This window comes from Phyllobates terribilis, unplaced genomic scaffold, assembly GCF_046119375.1.
Source record: "Phyllobates terribilis strain yellow unplaced genomic scaffold, ASM4611937v1 Scaffold_3__8_contigs__length_932513732, whole genome shotgun sequence".
In the NCBI taxonomy this organism is placed as follows: Eukaryota; Metazoa; Chordata; class Amphibia; order Anura; family Dendrobatidae; genus Phyllobates; species Phyllobates terribilis.
Window position 1 is genome coordinate 3,007,122 of NW_027362763.1, and position 16,970 is coordinate 3,024,091.

At 37.0% G+C, this 16,970-nt stretch overlaps 6 non-coding genes across 6 annotated transcripts; all 6 read left to right on the plus strand.

The window, feature by feature from the left end:
- The first annotated feature begins 911 nt into the window (after nt 1–911).
- TRNAG-CCC (transfer RNA glycine (anticodon CCC)) lies at nt 912–984 on the plus strand. Its single transcript has one exon. It is a non-coding gene; the product is annotated as a tRNA-Gly (tRNA).
- A 97-nt stretch (nt 985–1,081) lies between these two features.
- TRNAG-UCC (transfer RNA glycine (anticodon UCC)) lies at nt 1,082–1,153 on the plus strand. The gene has a single exon. It is a non-coding gene; the product is annotated as a tRNA-Gly (tRNA).
- A 5,445-nt stretch (nt 1,154–6,598) lies between these two features.
- TRNAG-CCC (transfer RNA glycine (anticodon CCC)) lies at nt 6,599–6,670 on the plus strand. Its single transcript has one exon. It is a non-coding gene; the product is annotated as a tRNA-Gly (tRNA).
- Nucleotides 6,671–8,186: 1,516 nt separating this feature from the next.
- TRNAG-UCC (transfer RNA glycine (anticodon UCC)) lies at nt 8,187–8,258 on the plus strand. Its single transcript has one exon. It is a non-coding gene; the product is annotated as a tRNA-Gly (tRNA).
- Nucleotides 8,259–13,871: 5,613 nt separating this feature from the next.
- Nucleotides 13,872–13,943, plus strand: TRNAG-UCC (transfer RNA glycine (anticodon UCC)). The gene has a single exon. It is a non-coding gene; the product is annotated as a tRNA-Gly (tRNA).
- Nucleotides 13,944–15,298: 1,355 nt separating this feature from the next.
- TRNAG-CCC (transfer RNA glycine (anticodon CCC)) lies at nt 15,299–15,370 on the plus strand. The gene has a single exon. It is a non-coding gene; the product is annotated as a tRNA-Gly (tRNA).
- The last annotated feature ends 1,600 nt before the right edge of the window (nt 15,371–16,970 follow it).

Below are 16,970 nucleotides of genomic sequence, written 5' to 3' on the forward strand. Positions count from 1 at the left end.
TGTTGGTGGTATAGTGGTGAGCATAGCTGCCTTCCAAGCAGTTGACCCGGGTTCAATTCCTGGCCAATGCATGAATTGTTTTTCACATTTGGGGATGCTTTTAGTCTGTTTTAATTTTTCGTGTTAAGGCTCATGCTCTTCTTTCTTCTTAGAGTTTAGCAACCACGAAAATGAGAAAAAAATTGAAGAGAATATTTCTTAGATTTTTTTCAACTGTCTCATCTAACTGATCTTCTGCTCTTCAGTTGTTGATTAAATACTTTGTAGGGTTAGTCTCCAATACGAAAGCAATGTCAGGGTTGGCATTGGTGTTATGCTGGTGGGTGTAGTTGCTTTTAAAACAATAGGCCATAGTTTAATTCTTGAAGAACTCATTGTTTTTTTCCATTTGGTGGTGTTTGGAATCTTTTTCACTTTCTGTGCTAAGGCTTATGCTTTTATTTCTTTCTTGGTAACACTTTAGCTACCTTAGTGGGCAGAAAGCAAAGCTAATTGAGAGAATTTGTAGGCAGAGGTGGAAAAGCTACATAACTGATTCCAAAAACTCCTCTGTCTTTAGAGTTAGTGTTAAAAATGCCAAAAATGGCAGAGGTCTTTAGGGGGAATTTGGTGCTGCTGTTGACTCTTTGTAATCTGTTTGAGCTAAGGCTCATAGTGTACTTTCTTTCTTGGTAAGAGTTTAGTTACCTTATTGTCAAAAAAGTGAAACTAATTGAGAGAATTGTAAGAATTGGTGGAAAAGCTCCATAGCTGATTCACAAGAATTCATCTTTGAGTTTTGGACAATGCTTTGCCTTGTTTTTAAACTTTTTAGTAATTTGCTCTTTCAAGACATATTCAGTCCTCCTTTTTCTAAGTAAAACTTTAGCAGATTTAACGGCCATAATCCCAAACCAGTCAAGTTGGTTCATGCATTGGTGGTATAGTGGTGAGTCATAGCTGCTTCCCAAGCAGTTGACCCGGGTTCGATTCCCGGCCAATGCAATACTTATGTAGTTTTATTTCTGGCATATCATACATTTTACAAACTATTTTGTAATGTTAGTGCAGAAAATGTAAAAAAAAAAAGCTGACCCTGTAAGCATTGGTGGTATAGTGGTGAGCATAGCTGCCTTCCAAGCAGTTGACCCGGGTTCGATTCCTGGCCAATGCAAAACATAGGTGTGTTTTTTTTTCAGGCACGTCATACTTTTTACTAACAATTTTGTAGGGTTAGTGCAGAAAATGTGAAAAAGATGCTGGGTACCTTAAGCATTTTTGGTATAGTGGTGAGCAAACCTGCCTTCCAAGCAGTTGACCTGCGATTGATTCCTGGTCAATGCAATACTTATGTGGGTTTTTTTTTCCTGGCACGTCTTACTTTTTACTAATAATTTTGTATTGTTAGTGCAGAAAATGTAAGAAAAAAACATGGCTTTTGTAAGAGTTGGTGGCATAGTGGTGAGCATAGCTGCCTTCTAAGCAGTTGACCTGGGTTCGATTCCCGGCCAACGCATGAATTGTTTTTCACATTTGGTGATGCTTTTAGTCTGTTTTAATTTTTCGTGTTAAGTCTCAGGCTCTTCTTTCTTCTTAGAGTTTAGCATCCACGAAAATTAGAAAAAAATTGAAGAGAATATTTCTTAGCTTTTTTTCAACTGTCCATTCTTACTGATCTTCTGCTCTTCAGTTGTTGATTGAACACTTTGTAGGGTTAGTCTCCAATATGAAAGCAATGTCAGGGTTGGCATTGGTGTTATGCTGGTGGGTGTAGTTGCTTTTAAAACAATAGGCCATAGTTTAATTCTTGAAGAACTCATTGTTTTTTTGCATTTGGTGGTGTTTGGACTCTTTTTCACTTTCTGTGCTAAGGCTTATGCTTTTATTTCTTTCTTGGTAACACTTTAGCTACCATAGTTGGCAAAAAGCAAAGCTAATTGAGAGAATTTGTAGGCAGAGGTGGAAAAGCTACATAACTGATTCCAAAAACTCCTCTGTCTTTAGAGTTAGTGTTAAAAATGCCAAAAACGGCAAAGGTCTTTAGGGGGAATTTGGTGCTTCTGTTGACTCTTTGTAATCTGTTTGAGCTAAGGCTCATAGTGTACTTTATTTCTTGGTAAGAGTTTAGTTACCTTATTGTCAAAAAAGTGAAAATAATTGAGAGAAATGTAAGAATTGGTGGAAAAGCTACATAGCTGATTCACAAGAATTCATCTTTGAGTTTTGGACAATGCTTTGCCTTGTTTTTAAACTTTTTAGTAATTAGCTCTTTCAAGACCTATTCAGTCCTTCTTTTTTAAGTAAAACATTAGCAGATTTAACAGCCAAAATCCCAAACCAGTTAACTTGGTTCATTCATTGGTGGTATAGTGGTGAGCATAGCTGCTTCCCAAGCAGTTGACCCGGGTTCGATTTCCAGCCAACGCAATACTTATGTAGTTTTATTTCTGGCATATCATACATTTTACAAACTATTTTGTAATGTTAGTGCAGAAAATGTAAAAAAAAAAGCTGACCATGTAAGCATTGGTGGTATAGTGGTGAGCATAGCTGCCTTCCAAGCAGTTGACCCGGGTTCAATTCCCTGCCTATAAAAAACATGTGTGTTTTTTTTTTTCAGGCACGTCATACTTTTTACTAACAATTTTGTAGGGTTAGTGCAAAAAATGTGAAAAAAATGCTGGGTACCTTAAGCATTTTTGGTATAGTGGTGAGCAAACCTTCCCTCCAAGCAGTTGACCTGCGATTGATTCCTGGTCAATGCAATACTTATGTGGGGGTTTTTTTCCTGGCACGTCTTACTTTTTACTAATAATTTCGTATTGTTAGTGCAGAAAATGTAAGAAAAAAACATGGCTTCTGTAAGTGTTGGTGGTATAGTGGTGAGAATCGCTGCTTTCCAAGTAGTTGATCCAAGTTTGATTCTCAGCCAACGCTTGAATTGTTTTTCACATTTGGTGATGCTTTTAGTCTGTTTTAATTTTTCGTGTTAAGTCTCAGGCTCTTCTTTCTTCTTAGAGTTTAGCAACCACGAAAATGAGAAAAAAATTGAAGAGAATATTTCTTAGCTTTTTTTCAACTGTCTCATCTAACTGATCTTCTGCTCTTCAGTTGTTGATTAAACACTTTGTAAGGTTAGTCTCCAATATAAAAGCAATGTCAGGGTTGGCATTGGTGTTATGCTGGTGGGTGTAGTTGCTTTTAAAACAATAGGCCATAGTTTAATTCTTGAAGAACTCATTGTTTTTTTGCATTTGGTGGTGTTTGGACTCTTTTTCACTTTCTGTGCTAAGGCTTATACTTTTATTTCTTTCTTGGTAACACTTTAGCTACCTTAGTGGGCAGAAAGCAAAGCTAATTGAGAGAATTTGTAGGCAGAGGTGGAAAAGCTACATAACTGATTCCAAAAACTCCTCTGTCTTTAGAGTTAGTGTTAAAAATGCCAAAAATGGCAGAGGTCTTTAGGGGTAATTTGGTGCTGGTGCAGACTCTTTGTAATCTTTTTGAGCTAAGGATCATAGTGTACTTTCTTTCTTGGTAAGAGTTTAGTTACCTTATTGGTAAAAAAGTGAAAATAATTGAGAGAATTGTAAGAATTGGTGGAAAAGCTCCATAGCTGATTCACAAGAATTCATCTCTGAGTTTTGGACAATGCTTTGCCTTGTTTTTAAACTTTTTAGTAATTGGCTCTTTCAAGACATATTCAGTCCTCCTTTTTTTAAGTAAAACTTTAGTAGATTTAACAGCCATAATCCCAAATCCCTCAAGTTTGTTCATGCATTGGTGGTATAGTGGAGAGCATAGTTGCTTCCCAAGCAGTTAACCTGGGTTCGATTCCCGGCCAATGCAAAACATATGTAGTTTTATTTCTGGCATATCATACATTTTACAAACTATTTTGTAATGTTAGTGCAGAAAATGTAAAAAAAAAAGCTGATCCTGTAAGCATTGGTGGTATAGTGGTGAGCATAGCTGCCTTCCAAGCAGTTGACCTGGGTTCGATTCCTGGCCAATGCAAAACATGGGTGTGTTTTTTTTTCAGGCACGTCATAATTTTTACTAACAATTTTGTAGGGTTAGTGCAGAAAATGTGAAAAAAATGCTGGGTACCTTAAGCATTTTTGGTATAGTGGTGAGCAAACCTGCCTTCCAAGCAGTTGACCTGCGATTGATTCCTGGTCAATGCAATACTTATGTGGGTTTTTTTTTCCTGGCACGTCTTACTTTTTACTAATAATTTTGTATTGTTAGTGCAGAAAATGTAAGAAAAAAACATGACTTCTGAAAGTGTTGGTGGTATAGTGGTCAGCATATCTGCCTTGCAAGCATTTGACCCGGGTTCAATTCCCTGCCAACGCATGAATTGTTTTTCACATTTGGTGATGCTTTTAGTCTGTTTTAATTTTTCGTGTTAAGGTTCATGCTCCTCTTTCTTCTTAGAGTTTAGCAACCACGAAAATGAGAAAAAAATTGAAGAGAATATTTCTTAGATTTTTTTCAACTGTCTCATCTAACTGATCTTCTGCTCTTCAGTTGTTGATTAAATACTTTGTAGGGTTAGTCTCCAATATGAAAGCAATGTCAGGGTTGGCATTGGTGTTATGCTGGTGGGTGTAGTTGCTTTTTAAACAATAGGCCATAGTTTAATTCTTGAAGAACTCATTGTTTTTTGCATTTGGTGGTGTTTGGAATCTTTTTCACTTTCTGTGCTAAGGCTTATGCTTTAATTTCTTTCTTGGTAACACTTTAGCTACCTTAGTGGGCAGAAAGCAAAGCTAATTGAGAGAATTTGTAGGCAGAGGTGGAAAAGCTACATAACTGATTCCAAAAACTCCTCTGTCTTTAGAGTTAGTGTTAAAAATGCCAAAAATGGCAGAGGTCTTTAGGGGGAATTTGGTGCTGCTGTTGACTCTTTGTAATCTGTTTGAGCTAAGGCTCATAGTGTACTTTCTTTCTTGGTAAGAGTTTAGTTATCTTATTGGCAAAAAAGTGAAAATAATTGAGAGAAATGTAAGAATTGGTGGAAAAGCTCCATAGCTGATTCACAAGAATTCATCTTTGAGTTTTGGACAATGCTTTGCCTTGTTTTTAAACTTTTTAGTAATTGGCTCTTTCAAGACATATTCAGTCCTCCTTTTTTAAGTAAAACTTTAGCAGATTTAACAGCCAAAATCCCAAACCAGTCAAGTGGGTTCATGCATTGGTGGTATAGTGGTGAGCATAGCTGCTTCCTAACCAGTTGACCCGGGTTTGATTCCCGGCCATTGCAATACTTATGTAGATTTATTTCTGGCATATCATACATTTTACAAACTATTTTGTAATGTTAGTGCAGAAAATGTAAAAAAAAAAGCTGGTCTTGTAAGCATTGGTGGTATAGTGGTGAGCATAGCTGCCTTCCAAGCAGTTGACTCGGGTTTAATTCCCTGCCAATACAAAACATCTGTGTTTTTTTTTTTCAGGCACGTCATACTTTTTACTAACAATTTTGTAGGGTTAGTGCAGAAAATGTGAAAAAAATGCTGGGTACCTTAAGCATTTTTGGTATAGTGGTGAGCAAACCTGCCCTCCAAGCAGTTGACCTGCGATTGATTCCTGGTCAATGCAATACTTATGTGGGGGTTTTTTTCCTGGCACGTCTTACTTTTTACTAATAATTTCGTATTGCTAGTGCAGAAAATGTAAGAAAAAAACATGGCTTCTGTAAGTGTTGGTGGTATAGTGGTGAGAATCGCTGCTTTCCAAGTAGTTGATCCAAGTTCGATTCTCAGCCAACGCATGAATTGTTTTTCACATTTGATGATGCTTTTAGTCTGTTTTAATTTTTCGTGTTAAGTCTCAGGCTCTTCTTTCTTCTTAGAGTTTAGCAACCACGAAAATGAGAAAAAATTTGAAGAGAATATTTCTTAGCTTTTTTTCAACTGTCTCATCTAACTGATCTTCTGCTCTTCAGTTGTTGATTAAACACTTTGTAAGGTTAGTCTCCAATATAAAAGCAATGTCAGGGTTGGCATTGGTGTTATGCTGGTGGGTGTAGTTGCTTTTAAAACAATAGGCAATAGTTTAATTCTTGAAGAACTCATTGTTTTTTTGCATTTGGTGGTGTTTGGAATCTTTTTCACTTTCTGTGCTAAGGCTTATGCTTTGATTTCTTTCTTGGTAACACTTTAGCTAACTTAGTGGGCAGAAAGCAAAGCTAATTGAGAGAATTTGTAGGCAGAGGTGGAAAAGCTACATAACTGATTCCAAAAACTACTCTGTCTTTAGAGTTAGTGTTAAAAATGCCAAAAATGGCAGAGGTCTTTAGGGGTAATTTGGTGCTGGTGCTGACTCTTTGTAATCTTTTTGAGCTAAGGCTCATAGTGTACTTTCTTTCTTGGTAAGAGTTTAGTTACCTTATTGGCAAAAAAGTGAAAATAATTGAGAGAATTGTAAGAATTGGTGGAAAAGCTCCATAGCTGATTCACAAGAATTCATCTTTGAGTTTTGGAAAATGCTTTGCCTTGTTTTTAAACTTTTTAGTAATTGGCTCTTTCAAGACATATTCAGTCCTCCTTTTTTTAAGTAAAACTTTACCAGATTTAACAGCCATAATCCCAAACCAGTCAAGTTGGTTCATGCATTGGTGGTATAGTGGTGAGCATAGCTGCTTCCCAAGCAGTTGACCCGTGTTCGATTCCCGGCCAATGCAATACTTATGTAGTTTTATTTCTGGCATAACATACATTTTACAAACTATTTTGTAATGTTAGTGCAGAAAATGTAAAAAAAAAGCTGATCCTATAAGCATTGGTGGTATAGTGGTGAGCATAGCTGCCTTCCAAGCAGTTGACCTGGGTTCAATTCCCGGCCAATACTGAACATTGGTGTTTTTTTTTTCAGGCACGTCATACTTTTTACTAACAATTTTGTAGGGTTAGTGCAGAAAATGTGAAAAAAATGCTGGGTACCTTAAGCATTTTTGGTATAGTGGTGAGCAAACCTGCCTTCCAAGCAGTTGACCTGCGATTGATTCTTGGTCAATGCAATACTTATGTGGGTTTTTTTTTCCTGGCACGTCTTACTTTTTACTAATAATTTCGTATTGATAGTGCAGAAAATGTAAGAAAAAAACATGGCTTCTGTAAGTGTTGGTGGTATAGTGGTGAGAATCGCTGCCTTCCAAGTAGTTGACCCGAGTTTGATTCTCAGCCAATGTATGAATTGTTTTTCACATTTGGTGATGCTTTTAGTCTGTTTTAATTTTTCGTGTTAAGTCTCAGGCTCTTCTTTCTTCTTAGAGTTTAGCAACCACGAAAATGAGAAAAAAAATGAAGAGAATATTTCTTAGCTTTTTTTCAACTGTCTCATCTAACTGATCTTCTGCTCTTCAGTTGTTGATTAAACACTTTGTAGGGTTAGTCTCCAATATGAAAGCAATGTCAGGGTTGGCATTGGTGTTATGCTGGTGGGTGTAGTTGCTTTTAAAACAATAGGCCATAGTTTAATTCTTGAAGAACTCATTGTTTTTTTGCATTTGGTGGTGTTTGGACTCTTTTTCACTTTCTGTGCTAAGGCTTATGCTTTTATTTCTTTCTTGGTAACACTTTAGCTACCTTAGTTAGCAAAAAGCAAAGCTAATTGAGAGAATTTGTAGGCAGAGATGGAAAAGCTACATAACTGATTCCAAAAACTCCTCTGTCTTTAGAGTTAGTGTTAAAAATGCCAAAAATGGCTGAGGTCTTTAGGGGTAATTTGATGCTGGTGCTGACTCTTTGTAATCTTTTTGAGCTAAGGCTCATAGTGTACTTTCTTCCTTGGTAAGAGTTTAGTTACCTTATTGGCAAAAAAGTGAAAATAATTGAGAGAATTGTAAGAATTGGTGGAAAAGCTCCATAGCTGATTCACAAGAATTCATCTTTGAGTTTTGGACAATGGTTTGCCTTGTTTTTAAACTTTTTAGTAATTGGCTCTTTCAAGACATATTCAGTCCTCCTTTTTTTAAGTAAAACTTTAGCAGATTTAACAGCCATAATCCCAAACCAGTCAAGCTGGTTCATGCATTGGTGGTATAGTGGTGAGCATAGTTGCTTCCCAAGCAGTTGACCCGGGTTCGATTCCCGGCCAATGGAATACTTATGTAGTTTTATTTCTGGCATATCATACATTTTACAAACTATTTTGTAATGTTAGTGCAGAAAATGTAAAAAAAAAAGCTGATCCTGTAAGTATTGGTGGTATAGTGGTGAGCATAGCTGCCTTCCAAGCAGTTGACCCAGGTTCGATTCCTGGCCAATGCAAAACATAGGTGTGTTTTTTTTTCAGGCACGTCATAATTTTTACTAACAATTTTGTAGGGTTAGTGCAGAAAATGTGAAAAAAATGCTGGGTACCTTAAGCATTTTTGGTATAGTGGTGAGCAAACCTGCCTTCCAAGCAGTTGACCTGCGATTGATTCCTTGTCAATGCAATACTTATGTGGGTTTTTTTTTCCTGGCACGTCTTACTTTTTACTAATAATTTTGTATTGTTAGTGCAGAAAATGTAAGAAAAAAACATGGCTTCTGTAAGTGTTGGTGGTATAGTGGTGAGCATAGCTGCCTTCCAAGCAGTTGACCCGGGTTCAATTCCTGGCCATCATATGAATTGTTTTTCACATTTGGTGATGCTTTTAGTCTGTGTTAATTTTTCGTGTTATGGCTCATGCTCTTCTTTCTTCTTGGAGTTTAGCAACCACGAAAATGAGAAAAAATTGAAGAGAATATTTCTTAGATTTTTTTCAACTGTCTCATCTAACTGATCTTCTGCTCTTCAGTTGTTGATTAAACACTTTGTAGGGTTAGTCTCCAATACGAAATCAATGTCAGGGTTGGCATTGGTGTTATGCTGGTGGGTGTAGTTGCTTTTAAAACAATAGGCCATAGTTTAATTCTTGAAGAACTCAATGTTTTTTTGCATTTGGTGGTGTTTGGACTCTTTTTCACTTTCTGTGCTAAGGCTTATGCTTTTATTTCTTTCTTGGTAACACTTTAACTACCTTAGTTGGCAAAAAGCAAAGCTAATTGAGAGAATTTGTAGGCAGAGGTGGAAAAGCTACATAACTGATTCCAAAAACTCCTCTGTCTTTAGAGTTAGTGTTAAAAATGCCAAAAATGGCAGAGGTCTTTAGGGGTAATTTGGTGCTGGTTCTGACTCTTTGTAATCTTTTTGAGCTAAGGCTCATAGTGTACTTTCTTTCTTGGTAAGAGTTTAGTTACCTTATTGGCAAAAAAGTGAAAATAATTGAGAGAATTGCAAGAATTGGTGGAAAAGCTCCATAGCTGATTCACAAGAATTCATCTTTGAGTTTTGGACAATGCTTTGCCTTGTTTTTAAACTTTTCAGCAATTGGCTCTTTCAAGACATATTCAGTCCTCCATTTTTTAAGTAAAACTTTAGCAGATTTAACAGCCATAATCCCAAACCAGTCAAGTTGGTTCATGCTTTGGTGGTATTGTGGTGAGCATAGCTGCTTCCCAAGCAGTTGACCTGGGTTTGATTTCCAGCCAATGCAATACTTATGTAGCTTTATTTCTGGCATATCATACATTTTACAAACTATTTTGTAATGGTAATGCAGAAAATGTAAAAAAAAAAGCTGACCCTATAAGCATTGGTGGTATAGTGGTGAGCATAGCTGCCTTCCAAGCAGTTGACCTGGGTTCAATTCCCGGCCAATACTAAACATTGGTGTTTTTTTTTTCAGGCACGTCATACTTTTTACTAACAATTTTGTAGGGTTAGTGCAAAAAATGTGAAAAAAATGCTGGGTACCTTAAGCATTTTTGGTATAGTGGTGAGCAAACCTGCCTTCCAAGCAGTTGACCTGCGATTGATTCTTGGTCAATGCAATACTTATGTGGGGGGTTTTTTCTTGGCACGTCTTACTTTTTACTAATAATTTCGTATTGATAGTGCAGAAAATGTAAGAAAAAAACATGGCTTCTGTAAGTGTTGGTGGTATAGTGGTGAGAATCGCTGCCTTCCAAGTAGTTGACCCGAGTTTGATTCTCAGCCAATGTATGAATTGTTTTTCACATTTGGTGATGCTTTTAGTCTGTTTTAATTTTTCGTGTTAAGTCTCAGGCTCTTCTTTCTTCTTAGAGTTTAGCAACCACGAAAATGAGAAAAAAAATGAAGAGAATATTTCTTAGCTTTTTTTCAACTGTCTCATCTAACTGATCTTCTGCTCTTCAGTTGTTGATTAAACACTTTGTAGGGTTAGTCTCCAATATGAAAGCAATGTCAGGGTTGGCATTGGTGTTATGCTGGTGGGTGTAGTTGCTTTTAAAACAATAGGCCATAGTTTAATTCTTGAAGAACTCATTGTTTTTTTGCATTTGGTGGTGTTTGGACTCTTTTTCACTTTCTGTGCTAAGGCTTATGCTTTTATTTCTTTCTTGGTAACACTTTAGCTACCTTAGTTAGCAAAAAGCAAAGCTAATTGAGAGAATTTGTAGGCAGAGATGGAAAAGCTACATAACTGATTCCAAAAACTCCTCTGTCTTTAGAGTTAGTGTTAAAAATGCCAAAAATGGCTGAGGTCTTTAGGGGTAATTTGGTGCTGGTTCTGACTCTTTGTAATCTTTTTGAGCTAAGGCTCATAGTGTACTTTCTTTCTTGGTAAGAGTTTAGTTACCTTATTGGCAAAAAAGTGAAAATAATTGAGAGAATTGCAAGAATTGGTGGAAAAGCTCCATAGCTGATTCACAAGAATTCATCTTTGAGTTTTGGACAATGCTTTGCCTTGTTTTTAAACTTTTCAGTAATTGGCTCTTTCAAGACATATTCAGTCCTCCCTTTTTTTAAGTAAAACTTTAGCAGATTTAACAGCCATAATCCCAAACCAGTCAAGTTGGTTCATGCTTTGGTGGTATTGTGGTGAGCAAAGCTGCTTCCCAAGCAGTTGACCTGGGTTTGATTTCCAGCCAATGCAATACTTATGTAGCTTTATTTCTGGCATATCATACATTTTACAAACTATTTTGTAATGTTAATGCAGAAAAAGTAAAAAAAAAAGCTGACCCTATAAGCATTGGTGGTATAGTGGTGAGCATAGCTGCCTTCCAAGCAGTTGACCTGGGTTCAATTCCCGGCCAATACTAAACATTGGTTTTTTTTTTTTCAGGCACGTCATACTTTTTACTAACAATTTTGTAGGGTTAGTGCAGAAAATGTGAAAAAAATGCTGGGTACCTTAAGCATTTTTTGTATAGTGGTGAGCAAACCTGATTTCCAAGCAGTTGACCTGCGATTGATTCCTGGTCAATGCAATACTTATGTGGGGGGTTTTTTCTTGGCACGTCTTAGTTTTTACTAATAATTTTGTATTGATAGTGCAGAAAATGTAAGAAAAAAACATGGCTTCTGTAAGTGTTGGTGGTATAGTGGTGAGAATCGCTGCCTTCCAAGTAGTTGACCTGAGTTTGATTCTCAGCGAATGTATGAATTGTTTTTCACATTTGGTGATGCTTTTAGTCTGTTTTAATTTTTCGTGATAAGTCTCAGGCTCTTCTTTCTTCTTAGAGTTTAGAAACCACGAAAATGAGAAAAAAAATGAAGAGAATATTTCTTAGCTTTTTTTCAACTGTCTCATCTAACTGATCTTCTGCTCTTCAGTTGTTGATTAAACACTTTGTAGGGTTAGTCTCCAATATGAAAGCAATGTCAGGGTTGGCATTGGTGTTATGCTGGTGGGTGTAGTTGCTTTTAAAACAATAGGCCATAGTTTAATTCTTGAAGAACTCATTGTTTTTTTGCATTTGGTGGTGTTTGGACTCTTTTTCACTTTCTGTGCTAAGGCTTATGCTTTTATTTCTTTCTTGGTAACACTTTAGCTACCTTAGTTGGCAAAAAGCAAAGCTAATTGAGAGAATTTGTAGGCAGAGGTGGAAAAGCTACATAACTGATTCCAAAAACTCCCCTGTCTTTAGAGTTAGTGTTAAAAATGCCAAAAATGGCAGAGGTCTTTAGGGGTAATTTGGTGCTGGTGCTGACTCTTTGTAATCTTTTTGAGCTAAGGCTCATAGTGTACTTTCTTTCTTGGTAAGAGTTTAGTTACCTTATTGGCAAAAAAGTGAAGATGATTGAGAGAATTGTAAGAATTGGTGGAAAAGCTCCATAGCTGATTCACAAGAATTCATCTTTGAGTTTTGGACAATGCTTTGCCTTGTTTTTAAACTTTTTAGTAATTGGCTCTTTCAAGACATATTCAGTCCTCCTTTTTTTAAGTAAAACTTTAGCAGATTTAACAGCCATAATCCCAAACCAGTCAAGTTGGTTCATGCATTGGTGGTATAGTGGTGAGCAAAGCTGCTTACCAAGCAGTTGACCTGGGTTTGATTTCCAGCCAATGCAATACTTATGTAGCTTTATTTCTGGCATATCATACATTTTACAAACTATTTTGTAATGTTAATGCAGAAAAAGTAAAAAAAAAAGCTGACCCTATAAGCGTTGGTGGTATAGTGGTGAGCATAGCTGCCTTCCAAGCAGTTGACCTGGGTTCAATTCCCGGCCAATACTAAACATTGGTGTTTTTTTTTTCAGGCACGTCATACTTTTTACTAACAATTTTGTAGGGTTAGTGCAGAAAATGTGAAAAAAATGCTGGGTACCTTAAGCATTTTTTGTATAGTGGTGAGCAAACCTGCCTTCCAAGCAGTTGACCTGCGATTGATTCCTGGTCAATGCAATACTTATGTGGGGGGTTTTTTCTTGGCACGTCTTACTTTTTACTAATAATTTTGTATTGATAGTGCAGAAAATGTAAGAAAAAAACATGGCTTCTGTAAGTGTTGGTGGTATAGTGGTGAGAATCGCTGCCTTCCAAGTAGTTGACCTGAGTTTGATTCTCAGCGAATGTATGAATTGTTTTTCACATTTGGTGATGCTTTTAGTCTGTTTTAATTTTTCGTGATAAGTCTCAGGCTCTTCTTTCTTCTTAGAGTTTAGAAACCACGAAAATGAGAAAAAAAATGAAGAGAATATTTCTTAGCTTTTTTTCAACTGTCTCATCTAACTGATCTTCTGCTCTTCAGTTGTTGATTAAACACTTTGTAGGGTTAGTCTCCAATATGAAAGCAATGTCAGGGTTGGCATTGGTGTTATGCTGGTGGGTGTAGTTGCTTTTAAAACAATAGGCCATAGTTTAATTCTTGAAGAACTCATTGTTTTTTTGCATTTGGTGGTGTTTGGACTCTTTTTCACTTTCTGTGCTAAGGCTTATGCTTTTATTTCTTTCTTGGTAACACTTTAGCTACCTTAGTTGGCAAAAAGCAAAGCTAATTGAGAGAATTTGTAGGCAGAGGTGGAAAAGCTACATAACTGATTCCAAAAACTCCCCTGTCTTTAGAGTTAGTGTTAAAAATGCCAAAAATGGCAGAGGTCTTTAGGGGTAATTTGGTGCTGGTGCTGACTCTTTGTAATCTTTTTGAGCTAAGGCTCATAGTGTACTTTCTTTCTTGGTAAGAGTTTAGTTACCTTATTGGCAAAAAAGTGAAGATGATTGAGAGAATTGTAAGAATTGGTGGAAAAGCTCCATAGCTGATTCACAAGAATTCATCTTTGAGTTTTGGACAATGCTTTGCCTTGTTTTTAAACTTTTTAGTAATTGGCTCTTTCAAGACATATTCAGTCCTCCTTTTTTTAAGTAAAACTTTAGCAGATTTAACAGCCATAATCCCAAACCAGTCAAGTTAGTTCATGCATTGGTGGTATAGTGGTGAGCATAGCAGCTTCCCAAGCAGTTGACACGGTTTCGATTTCCAGCCAATGCAATACTTATGTAGTTTTATTTCTGGCATATTATACATTTTACAAACTATTTTGTAATGTTAGTGCAGAAAATGTAAAAAAAATAGCTGACCCTGTAAGCATTGGTGGTATAGTGGTGAGCATAGCTGCCTTCCAAGCAGTTGACCCGGGTTCAATTCCCGGCCAATACAAAACATCGGTGTTTTTTTTTTTCAGTCACGTCATACTTTTTACTAACAATTTTGAAGGGTTAGTGCAGAAAATTTGAAAAAAATGCTGGGTACCTTAAGCATTTTTGGTATAGTGGTGAGCAAACATGCCTTCCAAGCAGTTGACCTGCGATTGATTCCTGGTCAATGCAATACTTATGTGGGTTTTTTTTTTTCAGGCACGTCATACTTTTTACTAACAATTTTGTAGGGTTAGTGCAGAAAATGTGAAAAAAACGCTGGGTACCTTAAGCATTTTTGGTATAGTGGTGAGCAAACCTGCCTTCCAAGCAGTTGACCTGCGATTGATTCCTGGTCAATGCAATGCTTATGTGGGGGGTTTTTTCTTGGCACGTCTTACTTTTTACTAATAATTTCGTATTGATAGTGCAGAAAATGTAAGAAAAAAACATGGCTTCTGTAAGTGTTGGTGGTATAGTGGTGAGAATCGTTGCCTTCCAAGTAGTTGACCCGAGTTCGATTCTCAGCCAACGCATGAAATGTTTTTCACATTTGGTGATGCTTTTAGTCTCTTTTAATTTTTCGTGTTAAGTCACAGGCTCTTCTTTCTTCTTAGAGTTTAGCAACCACGAAAATGAGAAAAAAATTGAAGAGAATATTTCTTAGCTTTTTTTCAACTGTCTCATCTAACTGATCTTCTGCTCTTCAGTTGTTGATTAAATACTTTGTAGGGTTTGTCTCCAATATGAAAGCAATGTCAGGGTTGGCATTGGTGTTATGCTGGTGGGTGTAGTTGCTTTTAAAACAATAGGCCATAGTTTAATTCTTGAAGAACTCATTGTTTTTTTGCATTTGGTGGTGTTTGGACTCTTTTTCACTTTCTGTGCTAAGGCTTATGCTTTTATTTCTTTCTTGGTAACACTTTAGCTACCTTAGTGGGCAAAAAGCAAAGCTAATTGAGAGAATTTGTAGGCAGAGGTGGAAAAGCTACATAACTGATTCCAAAAACTCCTCTGTCTTTAGCGTTAGTGTTAAAAATGCCAAAAATGGCAGAGATCTTTATGGGGAATTTGGTGCTGCTGTTCACTCTTTGTAATCTGTTTGACCTAAGGCTCATAGTGTACTTTCTTTCTTGGTAAGAGTTTAGTTACCTTATTGGCAAAAAAGTGAAAATAATTGAGAGAATTGTAAGAATTGGCGGAAAAGCTCCATAGCTGATTCACAAGAATTCATCTTTGAGTTTTGGACAATGCTTTGCCTTGTTTTTAAACTTTTTAGTATTTGGCTCTTTCAAGACATATTCAGTCCTCCTTTTTTTTAAGTAAAACTTTAGCAGATTTAACAGACATGATCCCAAACCAGTCAAGCTGGTTCATGCATTGGTGGTATAGTGGTGAGCATAGCTGCTTCCCAAGCAGTTGACCCGGGTTTGATTCCCAGCCAATGCAATACTTATGTAGTTTTATTTCTGGCATATCATACATTTTACAAACTATTTTGTAATGTTAGTGCAGAAAATGTAAAAAAAAAAGCTGATCCTGTAAGCATTGGTGGTATAGTGGTGAGCATAGCTGCCTTCCAAGCAGTTGACCCGGGTTTGATTACTGGCCAATGTAAAACATGGGTGTGTTTTTTTTTCAGGCACGTCATAATTTTTACTAACAATTTTGAAGGGTTAGTGCAGAAAATGTGAAAAAAATGCTGGGTACCTTAAGCATTTTTGGTATAGTGGTGAGCAAACATGCTTTCCAAGCAGTTGACCTGCGATTAATTCCTGGTCAATGCAATACTTATGTGGGTTTTTTTTTCCTGGCACGTCTTACTTTTTACTAATAATTTCGTATTGTTAGTGCAGAAAATGTAAGAAAAAAACATGGCTTCTGTAAGTGTTGGTGGTATAGTGGTGAGAATCGCTTCCTTCCAAGTAGTTGACCCGGGTTCGATTCCTGGCCAACGCATGAAAACGCATGAATTGTTTTTCACATTTGGTGATGCTTTTAGTCTCTTTTAATTTTTCGTGTTAAGTCTCAGGCTCTTCTTTCTTCTTAGAGTTTAGCAACCACGAAAATGAGAAAAAAATTGAAGAGAATATTTCTTAGATTTTTTTCAACTGTCTCATCTAACTGATCTTCTGCTCTTCAGTAGAGATGAGCGTTGTTCTACTCGAACTGTTCGCCAATCTCAAATTCGAGCTGTTTTGGGCAGTGTTTGAGCCGTTCGGCGAACACGAACAATTTGAGAAAAATTCGGCTGTTCGAGGTTATGTTCGATAACTGTTCGTGCACCAAAATCATAACTGGATTTTTTCTCAGTAATGATGAAAATTAATGTTAATACGCAGTTTGAGTGTACAGCGGGGTGGGGGGAGGGGCAGGGGATGGATCTCTGCAGGAACAATGAAGATCTCCATTTTTTTTTCTCTTTCCCGCATTTGCAGTGGGGAGGTGCAATCTGTCAGCCCATCAGCAGCGCATACACGGAGCGAAGTGCTTTTTTTCACACAAGCAAGGGCATGTGTCATTGGCAGTGTATGTCACATGTCCTTGCCCTATAAGACCAAGCCATTTTCCCCGTCGCCACCATTTTCTCACTGCTGCAGCTGCGTGTTAGACGGCACCGCTCTTGCTGTGTGTGCTATACCTTGTTAATTTCAAGTCAATTTTCGCACAAATCTACAGATAGCTTGGGAGTAGGGAATAGTTGTGATTGCAGTCCTTGTAAGGACTAGGTTACAGCATTTCCTACGACTTTTATCAGGCAGGTCTGTGCTCTTAAATAGATAGATTGTGGGAGTAAAGACTAATTGTAATTGGAGTCCTTTTCAGGACTAGGTTACATCAGTTCCTATCAGTTTTTGCCAGGCAGGTCTGTGCCAGTGCTGTGCAAGTTTTTTTCACAGCATTTGGCTGAATCTAGCAAAGCTAATCCTTTTTGGCCTATTGCAGAGTGTGTTAGTCAGTGGAGTAGCCTATCTGTATTGCAAGATATACCACCTGTGTATAGAATACCAATTTTTTTACTGCACCTAGTGAAGTAAAATCTTTTGGG